The sequence below is a fragment of the Chiloscyllium plagiosum genome, unplaced genomic scaffold, assembly GCF_037043375.1.
Source record: "Chiloscyllium plagiosum isolate Xiang-an unplaced genomic scaffold, Cpla_swu_hap1 HiC_scaffold_1, whole genome shotgun sequence".
Classification (NCBI taxonomy): Eukaryota; Metazoa; Chordata; class Chondrichthyes; order Orectolobiformes; family Hemiscylliidae; genus Chiloscyllium; species Chiloscyllium plagiosum.
Window position 1 is genome coordinate 11,092,911 of NW_028270139.1, and position 17,247 is coordinate 11,110,157.

General features: G+C 43.0%; 1 protein-coding gene and 1 long non-coding RNA gene across 3 annotated transcripts in view; one reads left to right on the plus strand and one right to left on the minus strand.

The window, feature by feature from the left end:
- Positions 1-17,247, plus strand: part of LOC122554243 (uncharacterized) — a 103,807-nt gene that overhangs the window by 30,640 nt on the left and 55,920 nt on the right. The gene's annotated exons all lie outside the window — the stretch shown is intronic.
- Positions 294-11,910, minus strand: LOC148152069 (uncharacterized). Its single transcript, XR_015757136.1, has 3 exons — positions 11,809-11,910; positions 3,682-3,826; positions 294-633 (listed from the first exon to the last, which is right to left on the minus strand). It is a non-coding gene; the product is annotated as an uncharacterized LOC148152069 (long non-coding RNA).

Here is a 17,247-nt window from a genome sequence, read left to right on the forward strand (position 1 = left end):
CAGAGGGTGGACAGCATTTAAAAGATAAAAGCAAATTACTGCGGATGCTGGAATCTGAAACCAAACGAGAAAATGCCGGAAAATCTCAGCAGGTCTGGCAGCATCTGTAAGGAGAGAAAGAGTCAATTACACTCGAAACATCAGCTCTTTTCTGTCCTGCTGAGATTTTCCAACATTTAAAAGATATTTGGACAGATACATGAATAGGAAAGATTGAGAGGGATATGGGTCAAATCGAATTAGTTTCATTTAGGAAACTCGATGAGCATGGATGAAATGGACCGTAGGGTGTGTTACCGTGCTGTGTAACACTATGACTATGAAAATTTGGGATGAAGTACAGGGAAGACAATAGAAAATAAGACATATAATTCTAAAGGGGGCGTAAGACAGAAATTATACAAAACACTGGTTTGGCTTTAACTGGAGTACTGTTTCCAATTCTGGATATAATTCCGGCCTGCATACCAATTCTGGACAAAATTTGGGAAAAGTTTAAAGTCTTTAGAGAGGATACAGATAAAGATTTGTGAGAATTGCGGCAGGAATGAAGGACTTCAGTTTGGCGTGCTTTGCAAAACCTGCCATTGTTCTCCTTCGAGAAAAGGAAGTTGATTGGAGATTTGTTCCAAACTGTGAGAGAAACAGAAGACAGGAATAGCTTAATTAGAAGGTGGATCAAGAAAAAATGGCACTGATTCAATCATAGGATCTTTATAGCACAGCTGGAGGCTATTTGGCCTATCAGGGCCATGCTAATCCTCTGAAGACCAATCCCGTTCCCTGTGACCCCTTACCAACCACAGCTAGCCCACCCACTCTGCACATCACATGGCCAATCCCCCTAACCCACACCTCTCTGGATTGTGGGAGGAAGCCAGAGCATCCCCTCCCCCCCCACGAGGAAACCCAAACAGACAGAACACGCAAACTCTATACAGGCAGTCACCTAAGGCTGGAGTTGAACCCGAATCCCCTAGTGCTGTGAGGCAATATTTCTAACCATTGTGCCACTGTCATTGAGTTGCCTAAAACATTGTTAGCAGAAACAGTTTTTGCAGAGCACGAGGTTATGACCTGCAATGCGCTGCCTGAAATGGCAGTGGAGACTGACTCAATTATGGATTTCAAAACAAAATGAAAAGGACCCCAAGGAAAATGAAAAGGGTAGGCAAGAAGACAGGGGGGATTGATCAGTCAAATTGGTCTAGCCTAGCTCTTGTGGGCTGAATGGTTTCCTTCCGTGCTATAAATATTCCCAGTCTACAGAGAAAATTGTCAAATTTTATGAGGATCAACTTTAAACATTTGAGAAATATCATCAAAGAGGGATGGGAAGTTTAAGTATAGATGGGGTTCTGGAAAAGCACAGCCGGTCAGGCAGCATCTGAGGAGCAGGAGAATAGACGTTTCAGGCATAAACCCTTCATCAGGAATCGGAATTTCTCCTGCTCCAGGGATGCTGCCTGACCGGCTGAGCTTTTCCAGCACCACACTCACGGCTCTGATTTCCAGCATCTGCAGTCCGGGGTTGGAAAACCTGTGGAGTTGCTTGCGGAGGTGATTATAAATGCAGTAGACTAATATATCCAAATGAAAGGTACCAAGTTCAAAAGCAGTTACGCTATATTTAAATAACAATCAGCTCCTAAGAAGGACTAAAGGAAACAATGAAGAAAACTGGTTCTGAATTAAGCCAGATTCTGGATTAGTGGTGCTGGAAAAGCACAGCACTTCAGGCAGCATCCCTGGAGCAGGAGAAATCAAGCCAGAGTCAACCCCAAATGTGTAAATCCTATTAAGTAAAAAGAGCATTGAAGTGAGAAATAAAAATTGGTGCTGGTGGGAGAAATTTAGCTACATGAGGAGGAGAAGATAAGGCACTGTGGCTCAGTGGTTAGCACTGATGCCTCACAGTTCCAGGGTCCCAGGTTCGATTCCAGCCTCGGGCGACTGTCTGAGTGGTGTTTGCACATTCTCCCAGTGTCTGCGTGGGTTTCCTCTGGGTGCTCCGGTTTCCTCCCGCAATTAACAGATGTGCAGGTCAGGTGAATTGGCCAGGCTAAATTTCCCATAGCGTTAGTCAGAGAGAAATGGGTCTGGGTGGGTTACTCTTTGGAGGGTTGGTGTGGACTGGTTGGGCTGAAGGGCCTGTTTCCACGCTGTAGGGAATCTAAGTCTAATGGGGAGGGGCATCAATTGAAGGCATGGGAATCGCAAAAGTGCAAAATAAAGTTTCTGCCTCAGTGTTGACTAAGGATAGAAAGGTAAACTATAAAGAAATCTATAGTTTATTGCAGAGCCATGTTGTGACGCAGCGCAAGTTGCGGCTGTGTGGTTGAAAGCTGAGTGACCTTCCTTTTTGCCTTCTTGACTTTATGACAACCAGCATAGTTACCAAACGGGTGTGCAAACTGAAGATAAATAAATCTCAGGAAACGTACCCAAGAACTCCAAAGGAAATTGGAAAGGAAGATGCCAGCACTCCGGGTCACATTTTACTGAGATTATGGAAGGCTAGACAGTTGTCTAGACCTGAGAAAGATCCATCCTGCAACTTAGAAAAAAGGCAGCAAGAGTGACCCGGGAAGTTCCAGAGCTTGACATCTATGGTGGGCAAACTTGTGGAAATTGTTATTGACAGTAACAACAACAACAACAACAACAACTAGGATTTCTATAGTGCCTTTCAAGAAACAAAAGGTATCATTGTGTCATTATCAAGTAGAGGGAGGGGGAAGCAGTTAGATTGGATAGCTAGTTTGTAATGTAGAATGATACGAACATCACAGGTTCAATTCCTGCATCACCTGGGGATATCATGAAGGACTCTCCTTCTCAATGTCTCCCCTCATCTGAGCTCTGGTGACCCTCAGGTTAAATCACCACCAGTCATCTCTGTAATGAGGCAGTAGCCCTATGGTGTGGTAACTTTACCTTAATTTTATTAAAGATGAAGATGGTGTAATATTGCAAACCAATCAGGTGATGAAGGATGAACGTGGAATTATACTTCCATAAACATGTGTTTGCAGAGTTACATATTGTACACAATGTCTCAGCTAACAACTGTAGTTTCAACTAATTCTTTCAATAGGGGACAAATGAATCTTCAATGAAAGTTGGGCTATCTGACTACACAATTATCATATCAGCAACTGATGAGACGCCGACTGGGGCAGTCTTATAATCGTCATATCCTGAGCTGAGGGATGGGTGAAGGCTTCAGCAGCAGATGAGCTGAAACAGTGGCAGGAAGAGACTCTGTTACAAGCAGGTGTAATGGATCTTGGTGTTTTTTTACATTTGTTCAGCGGATGTGCACATTTCTGGATACGTCAGCATTTATTTTGATCTTGAGCTGTCTTTGGTAGTAGTGAGGCTCCTCCTTGAATTGCTGCAGTCTTTGCTGCAGTAGGCACCGTCGTTGAAGTCTGGGTGGATAACTGGATTTGTTGTCAACATAAATGATAGAAACGGAATGCTTTGATTGTGGAGTAAGGAGTTAACTATAACCCTTACTTTTAGAACAGCTACTGAGCATGTGCTTAAAGAGCTACGTCAGAGTGACATCAGGTCACATGGAACTGCCAGCAGAGTCTGTAGGGCTCCAGAAGATGTTTTATCTTACCAGCACTCGAATAGGGTTAAGTTTTGTCAAGTCTCTTAATGCTCACTCACCTGCTCATGATGTTACCACAATAACTCGTCAACAAGTCCATTACTAGTGTCTTACGTAGCTGAAAGGGTGGGAGATGGAAAACTGCTTGGGCATTGGTCTTGCAGTTCTTCGGTGCTTTATACCAGCAAGGAATCATAGTGCGTGCTGCAAGGAAAAGGTTGGCAGTCATAATCTGAGAACTAAACAATGTAGTGGACCTATTATACCTGTGGTTCTACGCACAGAGACACAGCAGCTTAGGGTGTGGTTCAGCTCCACTGAGCAGGTCACCATGTACAAACTGTTTCCTGGACAGACACCCACAGGAATTCTATTTATCTGTTCTTGCTAATATTTTCCAACCAGCAAAGGAACACATTGATATAAACTTTTGATTAACTCACGTTAACAGCCACATTCAGGAATTTTAGCAGTAGGGTGAAGTTATTTATGTCTATTTCGTGGGCAGTTGTGTGGTGTATAGATTTTATTACCATGAGTAGACAAGTTCGTGGTTTCTTGATGTTTTTTAATCTTCCACTAAAAACAGGAAGCTCTGCATCGACATTTGTACCAACCAGTCTGCCCTTCAGTACTCATTTTTAGAAAATGTAAAGCTTTATTAGTACATCTCAGACATCGAAATAAAAATCAAGAATTATATTCGAAGCCATTTTCAATATTTGAACTGACAAAGTTAAAATGGGCTACAGTCTTTGCTTCTTGTTCTCATTTTGTATTTTTACCTCACAATTTGAGGTTTCACTGCTTCATGGTTCATGTTATAGGTATAAATTCAGACTTTTATTTTAACTTGATCTTTTGCCATGATTGTTGGAGGATACTCTTCTTGCATGCTTGATACAGGAAACGTCTGAGTTTTAACTAAGCTCCCCGTTACGACGGCAGCGCATTGATTAGGAAATTGTCCAATGATAGGTCCTTCCTCACAATTCCGCGTCATTAAGTCATGGAACATTAAAGGCTGGATTCTTGTGCCAACCATATTAATGATAAAATGGGGTAAAGCTCCCTTTGTTCTGTGTCAGCCTTAGTGATTTAAAGTCAGCGAACAATGGACAAAGGTGGGTGACATCAATTCTCCATTCATTTTGCCGTGCCTGACTACAGCTAGACAGTAGGAGAAAGTGAGGGCTGCAGATGCTGGAGATCAGAGCTGAAAAATGTGTTGCTGGAAAAGCGCAGCAGGTCAGGCAGCATCCAAGGAGCAGGAGAATCAACGTTTCGGGCATAAGCCCTTCTTCGAAACGTCGATTCTCCTGCTCCTTGGATGCTGCCTGACCTGCTGCGCTTTTCCAGCAACACATATTACAGCTAGATACTTCAGTTTTACTGAAATTTGGCAACAGAAGCTAAGCAAATAGACCATCCAGGTCATAACCGTGCCAATAAAATGCCTCAAATTAACTCCCACAGCTAATTTCCTGCCCCAGTTTATATAGACACAGGGTGCCATCTTAGATCACCATGCTCCATCCAAATTTGTACCTTTTTACAGAGGTTCTCCACTCAGCTTTATCCCTGGCACTATCTTCCTCATATCCCTCAAATCAATGTGTCGTCCTCCGTTGCCAATCTGAACCTCTTTTCCTACCTTTGCCCCTCAGTTCAAGCTGGTATTCTTTTCTCTCCAGTTTCATCCCCCAGTTCAACATCACATTCTTTTGACCATTCAATTCTGTTTAAACTCTTTGCACCTATCCCCATCTGTGCTGGCAAATGGGTATAGTAGCATAATGATTATAATGCTGAACTAGTACTCAAGAGGCTTGGTCCAATAATCTGGAGTCCATGGGCTAGGGTTTCACCAGCCCTCTGGCAAAATGCTGGGAAGGGGGAAGAGTTATAATATTGCAGTGAGGTGTGAGAAACCGAATGCCTGTAGGTTGCAATGAGACATTACAAAAGATGGCTAGCCTTGGGAGGACCCCATGCTGAAATATGACAAGAAGGTAATTACATCCATTAAATAAGAATTGATGAATTTTTGACCAGTATTTTAAAATTTTACATCAGGCACAAAGGATCAACTTATTCCTGGAGTAAATGACTTGATTTATGAAGAATTTTTGAGGAACTTATGCCTATTTCTGTTGGAGTTTTAGAAAAATGAAAGGATCTAATGAAAAGTATAAGAATTGAGGGACATGATTGTGTGGATACACAGAAGATAGTTCCTCTTATGGGAGAAATTAATAGAAGGGAACATTAATTAAAAAGTAAGAGGTCTCACTTTTAAGATGGAATTGCAGACAGAGAAGTTGAGTTGAAATGAAAAGCAGATGAGTCAGGTCAGCCACGGTGTTATTGACGGGCCAAATGGCCTATTCCTGCTCTTAGCTTCTATATTCCTATCAATAATCTGATGAGGTATAAGCAGATGATGTTAGAAATCACACAAGAGCAGGTTATAGTCCAACAGGTTTAAATGGAAACACTAACTTTCAGAGCACTGCTCCTTCATCAACCACCCGATGAAGGAGCAGAGCTCTGAAAGCTCGTGCTTCCAATCAAACCTGTTGGACTATAACCTGGTGTTGTGTGATTGTAAACTTTGTCCACCCGAGTCCAACACCGGCATCTCCATGTCATAAGCAGATGATGAACTTGTGGGAAAGCAGAACTGACTTCAGATAGTAGCTGGCATGAATGATAATGCAGTTAAACATCATGGCCAACTGGAGCGGCAAGTGGGGGCACAGGAGGGTGTACTGCTTGACAGCCATCTTGGCTTTTACTTCAGAGTAATTACAGGGAGCTACGATGGGGGCATTCACTCAAGGCCTTCTGTGAGGCAGAATATCACAGAAAGAGAGACAGAACTGCAATCAGTGAGCAGCAGAGCTGGTCCATGCGAATTGTCAAAATTATTCTTTCACGGGACATGAGTATTGCTGGCTAGCTCAGCACAGTTTTCCATCCTTAATTGCCCTTAATAGTGAGCAGTTTTCTTGAACTGCTGCAGTCTGTCTAGTGCAGGTACATCACAGTGTTGTTCGGAAAGGAGTGCCACATTTGTGAACCAGCAGCAATGAAGGAACGGTGATATAGTTCCACCTCAGGATGGGGGGGTGAGACTAGGAGGGGAAGTACAAGTTGTGGTGTTCTCATGCAGTTGCTGTAGCCATCTCAGGTTGTACATGTTGGGAGTTTGGAAGATGAAAGAGCCTCAGTGATTTGATAGAGTACATCTTGTAGTTGATACACACTCTGTCACTGTGTATAGTAGTTGGTGTCAAGCTTTTTGAGTGCGATTGGAGTTGTATCATTTCATGTGCAGTGTTCAGCCCACCTGGTTTATCATAGTGCCAGAGTCTACCAGGGATATGGTGTTAAATAAAATAAAGTGGAAGGTGACTTGGAGTCATAGAGATGTACAGCACAGAAACAGACCCTTCGGTCCAAGCTGTCCATGCCGACCAGATATCCCAACCCAATCTAGTCCCACCTGCCAATACCCGGCCTATATCCCTCCAAACCCTTCTTATTCATATACCCATCCAGATGCCTTTTAGATTGTAATTGTACCAGCCTCCACCACTTCGTCTGGCAGCTCATTCCACACAAGTACCACCCCCTCCTTGAAAAAGTTGCCCCGTAGGTCTCTTTTATATCTTTACTCTCTCACCCTAAACCTATGCCCTCTAGTTCTGGACTCCCCAACCCCAGGGAAAAGACTTTGTCTGTTTATCCTACCCATTCCCCTCACGATTTTATAAACCTCTATAAGGTCACCCCTCAGCCTTTGACGCTCCAAGGAAAACAGCCTCAGCCTGTTCAGCCTCTCTCTATAACTCAAATCCTCCAACCCTGGCAACATCCTTGTAAATCTTTTCCAAACCTTTCAAGTTTCACAACATCCTTCCGATAGGAAGGAGACCAGAATTGCTCGCAATATTCCAACAGTGGCCTAACCAATGTCCTGTACAGCTGCAACATGACCTCCCAACTCCTATACTCAATACTCCGACCAATAAAGGAAAGCATACCAAACGCCTTCTTCACTATCCTATCTACCTGCGACTCCACTTTCAAGGAGCTATGAACCTGCACTCTAAGGACATGTGTTCAACATAAAGACCAGCATGGACTAACAGAGCATGTTCCTATGTTGTAAATCTAAGTCATTCCACAATATTCTTCAGTAGCAGAATATATGCAATGAAGCAGTTTGAGATGTTCAGATCTTGTGAAAAGCCCTATATAAATGCAATAACTTTACTTTTAAAAATCCTGTGCAATTTGATAAAATGCATCTACTCATGACAATTGTTTTTCTTACTTGTTCCTCAGTGATGCGAGTGGCCAATAAAAGGAGACGGGGAAACAAAAAAAAAAACAAGCTATTTTATGAATCGGTAGTAACTGCCCACTCTTCAAGGCCTCCTGAGTCTAGGGGCACATCAAGATAAAATGACATGTGTTGCATTGCACTACTGAAAAAGCAAGCCAGTGTTTCAAATGTAGTGCAAATTTGCCTTCTGGTTAGGTTTAGGATTTGGGTTAGGGTTCAAGCCACAGCCACAGCCACAGCCACACAGAAATAAAATTAACCCCACTGTCTCTTTTCAAATACTGAGTAAATTTGACTATAGTCCAGCCCTGCTGAGAGAATGGTTCTCTCACATTTGCCACTACTCTTATTAAGTAAAAATGACAGCTTGCTGCCGGCTGGTAACAATGGAAAGTCCCTCAGAATGTGTTACTCATTTTCACATGCCGGTGCAGCACCTATCTGTAATTAGATTGCATTGTGTTTTGTTAGCAGGAAAACGTGCAATAAACCTAAATGCAACAACTTTAAAGGAGGTGCAGAAACAGAGAGACCAAGCGGTGCACATACAGAAAACAAAATGACATACTGAAAACATTTTAAAATACATATGTGAGGGAGAAGTTGAGCACCATCACCATCACTAATGAAGGAGTATCAGGCAAGCTAATGGAGCTGAAAATAAGTCCCGTAGCCCTGATTGCTTACATCCTAGGATCCTAAAAGAATTGGCTACAGAGATTGTTGGTTGCAATTTTCCAAAAATCCTTGGATTCTGGAGGAGGAGCAGAGGAGTGGAAAACTGCCTTTTGTGACACCCCTATTCAAAAAGGGAGGGACACAAAAAATGAACAACTAAAGGTCAATTAGCTTCACGTTTATTGCTGGATAATGGTGGAACCAATTGTTAAAGAAATAATAATAGAATATTTGAAGTTCATAATCTAATCACGCAGAGTCAGCATGGATTCATGAGAGGGAAATCATGCTGACTAATTCATTAGAGTTTCTGAAGGAAGTCTCAACCAGAGCGGATAGAGATGAACCATTAGATGTGCTGTACTTGGACTTCCAAAAGCCATTTGACAAGGTACCCCACAAAAAATTAAGCCCTAAGATAAGACTCTATGGTGTTGGAGGTAGTGTATTGGTGTGGATAGAGAATTGGCTCATGTGCTGGAAATAGTAAGTGAGGATAAGAGTTCCTTTCCAGGTTGGCAACTGGGTTTCCACAGGGATTAGTGTTGGGACTCTAACTGTTACAATGTATATTAATGACTTGGAGGGAAGTCGCAGACGTACTGCAGCCAAATTTGCAAACAACACATGAAATGGTTGGAAAGACATGTTGCTAAGAAACAGTTGTACAGAGATGTATCAATAGGTTAAGGAAGTGGGCAAAAAAGGGAGTATATTGTGCCAAAATGTGAAGTTGTTCATTCTCGAAAGGAGAACAACGGAGCAGGATATCGTTCATTTGCAGATAAAGCTGCAGAAAGCTACAACACAAAAGGACTTGGGCTCCCTAGTGCCCAAAATGGAAAGATACAGCAGGTAATCAGGAAGGGTCATGGAAGGTTGGCCCTTATTTCAAGAGAGTTGGAGTGTAGGAGTAGGGAAGTCTTATTTGAACTGTATAAGGGCTTGGTGAGACCACATCTGCAGGACTGTGAGCAGGTCCTTTCATTGTAGGCAGCTCAGGGAAGGGTAATAAGGATGGTCCCTGGCATGTTTAATGAACAAAGGTGAAACAAGTTGGGAACTCTATTCACTGGAGTTTTGAAGAATGAGTCATGAACTCATTGAAACATATAGAATTCCTAAGGCTTGGAGGGGGGTTCCTTTGACCAGACAGCATAGTCTCAGAGTAAAGCAATGTCAATTTAAGACTGAGAGAAGGAAGTATCATTCTCTTACAGGTCTTTGGAACACCTTGCCACAGAAAGCTGTGATCTAAAGATTCCCTACAGTGTGGAAACAGGCCCTTCGGCCCAACAAGTCCACACGGACCCTCCGAAGAGTATCCCACCCAAACCCATTCCCCTACCCTATTACTGTACATTTGCCCCTGACTAATGCACCTAACCTACACATCACCAAACACTATGGGCAATTTAGCATGACCAATTCACCTAACCTGCCAATCTTTGTGCGGGAGGAAACCGGAGCACCCGGAGGAAACCCACACAGACACAGGGAGAATGTGCAAACTCCACACAGACAGTCTCCCAAGGCTGGAATCGAACCCGGGTCCCTGGTGCTGTGAGGCAGCAGTGCTAACCACTGAGCCACTGTGACCCCCATATTTCTAAGGTTGAGATAGATAGATTTGTGATCAGTCGGGGAAACAAGGGTTGTGGGAAAATGCAGGAAAGTGGATATGAAGAATTTTGGATCAGCCGTGATCCTGCTAAATGGCAAATCAGATTCGAGGGACTAAACAATCTAGTCCTGTTCCTATTTCTTATGTTCTTATATGGGATCTTACTTTATTAATATCATGATAGAATGCAAAAGTAAGAACATTATCCTAAACTTACGAAACACTAGCTAAGCCTCAGCTAGAGTAGCGTTTTCAATTCTGGGCACTGCCCTGTATAAAAGATATCAAGCCTTTAGAGAAGGGTGAAGTGATTTATTGGATTTATTGGAACGGTACTGGGACTCAGGCATATCAGTTATATGGAGGAATTCCATAGACTGGTGTTATTCTCTTTCAAAAAGAGAAAGGTGATTTTCGTGGAGGTTTTCCAAATTATGCAAGTATTGTGATCAAATAGATCATGAAATAATTTCGGTAGAATAAGGACTTGTATGCAGAGTTTGTAGGTTTAGGAATTTAGAAAAGAACCGTTAGGAATTAGTGGAGGCGATATTATTTTGCACAGTAATTTGTCGTGATTGAGGATTTAATCCCTGAAAAAGTGGATGAAGTAGATTCAACATTGAAATACTTGAAGGGACCACGGGGAAGATTATGGGGAAGCATATGGCACTGGCATTACCTGCATAGGTTTCCCAACAATTCAGCACAAGCACAGCTGTCTGAATGCTCTCCATCTCTGCACATAATTCTACAAAGATTTGTATTGACTTTTATTTATTTATTTATTTATTTATTTCTACATGATGAGGCTACAAATGAAATGTAGGTATTTAATTTGGGGGTGTCACATTTCTGTACAAAATTGACACTCCCCACACACATGTTGTGTGACTTACTTGTAGCACATGTATGGGACTATGATTTAGTTTCTATACCTGATTGGGAATGATCTCAGAACCCAGTTGATCTTGACCCTGCCTGTTCACCGGAAGCTGGATAGCAGATGGTTACATTGGTTGATAAAAGCAAAATACTGTGTACGCTGGAAAAGTCTGAAGTTAAAACAGAAAATCCTGGAGAAACTCAGCAGGTGGGGCAGCATCCGTTCTGAAGGAAAGTCTTATTGAACCTGAACTGATGATTCTGTTTCTTTCTCCACAGATGCTGGTAGCCCTGCCAAATATCTCCAGCACTTTCTGATTTGATTTAAAATGGCTTCAAGGGTGACTTAAATCTATTTTTATCTAAGTTATACTTTCAGTGGCTCTTTGAGCCTGTATGAGGGAGATCTCTCAGAAGGGGTTGGGGACCTTCTATACATTTGCAGATATATTGATAATTATTTCATTGTAGCTTGACTGCAATTTCAATTTCAAGCAAAACTGGCAACAGATCAAGAGCAACGCGGAAAGATTGCTCTTTTGAGCCCAGCAACGCCTTCTCTGCTCCAGGTTTCCTTTCCCTTTCTCTTTCTCTCTCTCTCTTTTGGTTTCTCTTTCTTTCTCTCTCTCTCCACGAACTTCTTACCTGAATTCTAGGGAGCGCTTAATTGTGCTTCTCGAAGGATTGTCCAGCCTATTGAATTCCAGCCCTGTTTGCCCTTCAGCTGGCACTTCCTGATGGATTCTGTGGAAAGGTTGATGCAGATGAGGACTGAAAGTTAAAATCTCCCCTGCTTCAAGCTGCAAAATGCCTGACAGCTTGGCATTCATCACCCTCACAATGACAATAAATTATGATTTATCCATCTCCATACCCAGCACATGCCAATATTTGGGTCAGCACAATGGCTCAGTAGGTAGCACTGCTGCTTCAGGGTCCTGGGTTCAATTCCTGCCTCAGGTGACCGTCTGTGTGGAGTTTGTACATTCTCCCTGTGTCTGCGTGGGTTTCCTCCTACAATCCAGAGATGTACAGGTCAGGTGGATTGGCCATAGTGTTCAGGATGTATAGGTTAGGTGCATTAGTCAGGGGTAAACATAGGGGAATGGGTTTGGGTGGGTTACTCTTTGGAGGGTCAGTGCAGACTTGTTGGGCCGAAGGGCCTGTTTCTGTTCCCACACTATAGGGATTCCATGAATTTCGGAATGTAAGAGAAAAATTGTGCTAATAATACTGCGGTGACAAAATAAATTATGATTTTTACATAACTGAATTATTCTTGTTTGACTTCCTTTTGTATTTGTTCACTTAAGTAAAATAGTGATTTCATGCTTGATAGTGCAGTAGACTGAACCCTCTTGAACTGTGTAGGTAATTTGTTTTGTGAATTTTGTATTGAATTTTTCTTGAAAATGAAAGTTTGGATATAAAATCGGAATAGTACTTCAAGCTCTTCACCAGCAGGTGGCAGTCATGGCCCACTTGCTGGTGGAAATGAAAGTTGAAAATTAACCTCACTCACGAAAAAGGCTCAGCAAAATCTATAGAAAGTACAGCGTATGAACAGCCCTTGGCCTACCATGTCTGTGCCGATCTGTGCCATTCTAAACTAATCGCGTCTGCCTGCACATACCCCTCTATTTCCTGCGTGTTCATGTTTCTGACTAAGTGTTTCTTAAAGATCGCTATCATCTCTGCTTCTGCTACTTCCTCGAGCAGCAAGTTCCAGGCACTTACCACCCTGGGTTTAAAAAGCGTTCCTCACACATCTTTGTTAAACATTTCCCCTTTCCTCTTTAACCTATGCCCCCTAGTATTTGGCATTTCCATCCTGGAAAAACATCTCTGACTATCCACACTATCCATGCCTCTCATATACTTCTGTCAGGTCATTCCTCAGCCCCCGATGATCTCATGAAAACAATCCAAGTTTGTCCAATCTCTCCTTATAGCGATTAAACTCCAACCAGGCAACATCCTGATAAACCTCTTGTGCATCCTCTCTAAAGCCTCCAGGTGCTTCCTACAGGATGTTGACCAGAACTGCACACAATACTCCGAAGTGACCTAACTAAAGTTTCATACAGCCCCACCATGACCAGCCAACGTTTATACTCAATACCCAGACTGATGAAGGCAGGAATGTCACACGCCTCCCTGACCGCTTTAACCAGTTGGGTTGTCACTTTCAGGGAGCTATGGACTTGCCCCCCCAAGATCCCTTGATATTAATGCTCTTGCGGGTCCTGTTGTTTACTGGATACTGTCCTCTTGCATCTGACCTCCCAAAACGCATAACCTCACAACTATTTGGATTTAACTTCACTTGCCATTTCTCTACCTGACTTTCCTATCTGTCTATATCCTGTTAATAACCTTCCTTACTATCCATAACTCCACTAACTTTCAAGTCATCTGCAAACTTCCTAATCAGGCTACCTACATTTACACCCAAATCATTCATATTTATTATAAACAACAAAGGCCCCAGCACCAATCCTAATGGAACACCACTGGTTACAGACCTCCAGTCAGAAAAACACCCCACCACTGTTTCTATGACTGAGCCAATTTTATATCCAACTTGCTAACTCTCTACGGATGCCATGTGACTTAAACTTCTGGACCACCCTACCATGAGGGATCTTGTCAAATGCTTTCATAAAATCCGTGTGGACAATATCCATTGCCGTACCAAGAATCATCTTCGTCACTTCCTCAAAACACTCAATCAAATTTGTGAGACAAGAATTCTCCTTCCGATTATCATTAATGCATCTACTTTATTAAGTTGATGAAGACAACCACCTGATGAGGGAACGGCGCTCTGAAAGCTCGTGCAGCCAAATGTTGGACCTGTTGGACTATAACCTGGCGTTGTGTGATTTTTAACTTTGTCCACCTCAGTCCAACACCGGCTCCTCACATTAAGACTTTATGAATGGTTGATGAAAAACAAATAGACATTAACTTCCTGTTTGCGTCCTGCAAGGAGTGTTGGCTCTTCAGTTTCCTGCATGAAGGTAGCAAGTTAAAAACATTCGGGTGTAAATGAAATTCTCAAACTGCCATGATGGGATTTGAATTCACCCAGGTGGGATTTTCCCCTCCCTGGAGTGGGAAGAGCAACTACGAGAATATTGGAAAAATAAGAGAGAAGAAATATAATTAGAATCTTAATGTCAAGAGAAAGGTTCCCAATGGTACATTCAGTCCAATATTCCAGAACTGATGTGATTCAGAATGAGTCCTGGTATCTCTACCAATCTCCTTGTGGGTCACATTGCTTCCTTGTAGTACATGGTCTTTAGTGTTCAGTTGCAGACTGTCACTTTTTGTAACTTGCGTGGCATTTTAGCGTAGAGGGAGAGGCAGCTGGTTTGTTACGGGTGAGAACTGAGCAACCAAGAGCGTAGACATGTCTCTGCTTTGGAGGGTCAGTCCCTGCTTTGCAATTGGGTTTGACTTACCTTGTCATCCATTAGCGGAATGGCCCAATTCTCCAGTCCATCAACTTCATTCAAGGCTATGTTTTCTATGTCAGCAGTCAATGCAAAGTTAAATTCACAGGCAAGAAGTTGTAAACTCAGGCCTTTTGTTAATTAGGTGTTCATTGGAAGTAATCTTTGGGCATCTGTCTCAAAGTAAATCATTTGGTAATGCAATGGTGTAGCATAGTCTCCCCAGTGTCTGTCCACCAACTGCAAAGCACTAGTCAAGAATGCGATGGAATACTCCATTTGTCCGGATGGGTGCAGCTCCAGTAACATACAAGAAGCTTGACACCATCCAGGACAAAACTGCCTACTTGACTGACACCGTATGCCTTCTTAACAACCTTATCAACTTGGGGGGTAACTTTCAGGGATCTATGCACATGAACACTGAGATCTCTCTTTTCATCTACACAACCAAGAATCTTACCATTAGCCCAGTACTCTGTATTCCTGTTACTCCTTCCAAAGTGAATCGCCTCACACTTTTCCTCATTAAACTTCATTTGCCACCTCTCAGCCCAGCTCTGCAGCTTCTCTATGTCCCTCTGTGACCTGCAACATCCTTCAGCACTATCCGTAACTCTACCAACCTTAGTGTCATCCGTAAATTTACTAACCCAACCTTCGAAACCATCATCCAGATTATTTATAAAAATGACAAACAGCAGTGGCCACAAAACAGATCCTTGCAGTACACCACTAGTAACTGAACTCCAGGCTGAACATTTCCTGCACCAATCAACCCCACCACCCTGTGGCCCAACATTTCAACTCCTCCTCCCACTCTGCCAAGGGCATGCAGGTCTTGGGCCTCCTTCACCGCCGCTCCCTCACCACCCAACGCCTGGAGGAAGAACGCCTCAGAACCCTTCGACCCCAGGGCATCAATGTGGACTTTACCGGTTTCCTCATTTTCCCTCCCCCCACTTTACCCTGGTTCCAACCATCCATCTCAGCATTGTCCTCATGACCTGTCCAATCTGCCCCACCCTTCTCTCTGACCTATCACCTCCATCCCCACCCACATTCTTCTATTGTACTCTTTGCTACCTTCTCCCCAGCCCCCCCCCCACCATTAATCTCTCCACGCCGGAGGCTCCCTGCCTCTATTCCTGATGAAGGGCTTTTGCCTGAAACATCGATTTTCCTGCTCCTCGGATGCTGCCTGACCTGCTGTGCTTTTCCAGCACCACTCTAATCTAAACACTGGTTTCCAGCATCTACAGTCCTCACTTTTGCCCTGAACATTTCCCACCAACCACCACCCTCTGTCTTCTTACAACGAGCCAATTTCTGATCCAAACCGCTAAATCACCCTCAATCCCATGCCTCCGTATTTTCTGCAGTAGCCTACCATGGAGAACCTTATCAAACACCTTACTGAACTCTATACACACCACATCAACTGCTTTACTCTCATCCACCTGTTTTGTCACCTTCTCAAAGAACTCAATAAGGTTTGTGGGGCATGACCTACCCTTCGCAAAACTGTGTTGACTATCCCTAATCAACTTATTCCTTTCCAGATGTATATAAATCCTATCTCTTATAACCCTTTTCCAACACTTTACCCACAACTGAAGGAAAGATCACTGGTCTATAATTTTCAGGATTGTCTCTACACCCCTTCTTGAACAAGGGGACAATATTTACTATCCTCCAGTCTTCTGGCACTATTCCTGTTGACAATGATGACATAAAGATCAAAGCCAAACGCTCTGCAATCACCTCCCTAGCTTCCCAGAGAATCCTGGGATAAATCCCATCTGTCCCAGGGGACTTATCTATTTTCACACTTTCCAGAATTGCTAACACTTCCTCCTTGTGAACCTCAATCCCACCTAGTCTAGTAGCCTGTATCTCAGTATTCTCCTCGACAACATTGCCTTTTTCCTGTGTGAATACCGACAAAAAATATTCATTTAGCCCTTCCCCTATCTCCTCTGACTCCACGAACAACTTCCCACACTGCTCTAATCTTACCCCAGTCATTCTTTTATTCCTGATATACCTAGAGAAAGCCTTAGCATTTTCCTTGATCTTATCTGTCAATGACATCTCATATCTCCTCCTTGCTCATCTTTGCTCTCTCTTTAAGTCTTTCCTGGTGAACCTGTAACTCTCAAGCGCCCAAACTGAGCCTTCACATCGCATCCTAACATAAGCCTTCTTCTTCCTCTTGAAAAGAGATTCAATTTCTTTAGTAAACTACAGTTCCCTTGCTCGACAACTATCTCCCTGTCTGACAGGTACATACTAATCAAGGACACACAGTAACTGTTCCTTGAGCAAACTCCACATTTCAATTGTGCCCCATCCCGTGCAGTTTCCTTCCCCATGCTATGCATCTTAAATCTTGCCTAATCGCATCATAATTGCCTTTTCTCCAGCTATACCTCTTGCCGTGCGGTATATACCTGTCCCTTTCCATCGTTAAAGTAAACATAACCGAATTGTGGTCACTGTCACAACATGCTCACCTACCTCCAAATCTAACAGCTGGCCAGGCTCATTACCTAGTAACAAATCAAATGTGGCCTTGCCTCTTGTTGGCCTGTCTACATACTGTGTCAGGAAGCCCTCCTGC